The sequence below is a fragment of the Gavialis gangeticus genome, unplaced genomic scaffold, assembly GCF_001723915.1.
Source record: "Gavialis gangeticus isolate Ggan-Ray unplaced genomic scaffold, GavGan_comp1, whole genome shotgun sequence".
Taxonomy (NCBI): Eukaryota; Metazoa; Chordata; order Crocodylia; family Gavialidae; genus Gavialis; species Gavialis gangeticus.
The window spans coordinates 14,067,817-14,070,125 of record NW_017728980.1 but is presented as its reverse complement, the minus strand read 5'-3'; the positions used below and the strand labels follow the sequence as shown (position 1 = coordinate 14,070,125).

General features: G+C 48.0%; 1 protein-coding gene across 3 annotated transcripts in view; it reads right to left on the bottom strand.

Annotated features, from left to right (window-relative positions):
- BCO2 (beta-carotene oxygenase 2) overlaps window positions 1–2,309 on the bottom strand; it is a 30,002-nt gene that overhangs the window by 14,722 nt on the left and 12,971 nt on the right. The gene's annotated exons all lie outside the window — the stretch shown is intronic.

Genomic DNA, 2,309 nt, shown 5'->3' with positions numbered 1-2,309 from the left:
GGGGGATCTAGTGGCCTGTTACAAACTAGTCAGAGAGGACCAGCAGGCATTGGGGGAGTCCCTGTTCCCCCGAGCACAGCCAGGAGTGACCAGGAATAACGGTCACAAGCTGGCAGAGGGGAGATTCAGGCTAGATGTCAGGAGGCACGACTTCACTGTCAGGGTGGCTAGGGTCTGGAACCAACTTCCAAGAGAGGTAGTGCTGGCTTCTACCCTGGGGGGCTTTATGAGGAGGCTAGATGTATACCTTTCTGGGGTCATTTGACCCCAGTACTCTTCCCTACCATGGCAGGGGTTCAGACTAGATGATCTGCTCAGGTCCCTTCCAACCCTAGAAACTATGAAACTATGAAACCTGGCTCAGAAGCCTGCAGGCCAGCAACCAAGCCATGGGATTTTGGGAGTGTGGACCCAGGAGCATCCTGCCCACCATCTGAAACAGGCATTGACAACCAAGCTCTGCCTACACCATGCCCATTATGTCCAGTGCAATGAATGCTACTGTTGGCAGAGGCCTGGCACAATCACCACAAACATGGGATGGAGACATGAGACAGGCCTAAGGTAGCTAGCAAGGTTCCCAGACTGCTTGGGCTGGTGTGACCAAAGAAAGCAGGGAACTATATTCAGACAAGGGTCTTTGGGTAAATCTGATATCTTTTATTAGACCAACTCAAGTAGTTGGAAAAATTCTTCTTTGGAAGCTTTTGGGTATAAATACCCTTCGTCAGGCTGAAGAAGCATCTGCAGCTTGCAAAGAAGAATTTTTCCAACCATTTGAGTTGGTCTCATAAAAGATATCAGATTTACCCAAAGAACCTTGTCTGCCTATGTCCTTACACCAACACAGCTACAACCTGTACCTCAGGAACTGTATTTACACCTCAAAGCAGAACTTGTAAGGGGCAGAGACTGGGATATCTGAGGATAGAGAGAGAGACTGAACACATAAGAGTCATGAGGGGTGTACGATACATGAGGGATGTGAAAAGCATGTTATAGTCAAGACACCCAAGGGGGAGAAGGAGGTGCAGATTTTCCTATTAAAACCCAGGCAGGGATGAGACCTCTAGGATTTCCTCCTTGTCACCTAAAAAGATGTGTGAATCCCCTAGAAAGACTTTCTGAATACCTGGCTGCAAGGAGACGCTCTGCCTATGCAAGGCTTTCTGTTTTCTTTTCGGCTTATTATGTTCCATTTTAAGTTAGGCTAGGTGGCGTGTGCCATCACCGTGTCTTACTGGGCTGCATGAACGTAACTTGGGCGAAGTTTTTTCTGTTGTGTGCTTGAAGTTGCAAATTGCTGTGGTCAATAAATGCTCTCTTCAGAGAATGGACTGTTCTTGTCCAAGCACTTATGAATTCATTGCCGCTTCCTAAAGTCTAATATTAAAGTCCGGTAACACTACCCAATTCCCTGCCATGATAGTGGCCAAGGCACTGGCAGCATCCTTGTCTTCCCTACTCTCTGCCTGTGGTATACTTTTCACTAACTCTCTCGGACAAAGGGTCACTGGCTCGCTGCCCTAGAGGCCCCTTCATAAGCAGAGAGAGTTCAGCATCTGGAGATGCAAGCTTCAGCCTATGAAAGCTTGTGCTATAAATGTATACATTATAAGATGCAAATCTAGTGAAGGCCCCAAGCCCCCTTCCAGCCCTACCCTGCTCTGTGGTTTAGAGAAGGTGAGAAATGTGGGTCTGTATGGAAATGTGCAGGAAATGTACTTAAAAATAAATCTACACTTAACTAATTTGTTTTAGCGTTAACAAGCAGCAAGTGAAACACCCTGGTGATGGCAACTTGGGTATAATCTGGGCTCAGAAATATACCCTACAGCTGTTAAACAGGAAGAATATGAGACCAATAGGTGCCTCAGGAGGCCTTGTAGTGACTTGCTACCAGGGTGTGTACCTCCACCCATGCTCTTGGAAAGATCAGTAGATGGTTACTGAAGCTCCCCAAGATATTACCATGCCGTCAGCCAGAAGGCTAGCATAGTACAGAGTGGGAAAGTCACACAAAGAAAGTGGTCCTGCATGGCTACATCCAGGTGCTGCAAGGCCTAGGACCATCATGTGCGGCCCCAGGGATTTCTACGCAGTGTCTGGGAAGGTGCGCCCAGGGCAGGGCAGAGCCCCATACTCCTCACACATGGCTCTGCTCTACAGCCTCTTTCCCTGTTCACCTATATGCTCCAGTGATGGGAGACTGCATGTGATGGGACACTTTTGTGTGGTTCATTACCTACTTAGCCAGCTTCCGGGGCTCATGGGTGACTCTTCATATGCATTAAAAGACCAGGCACTGT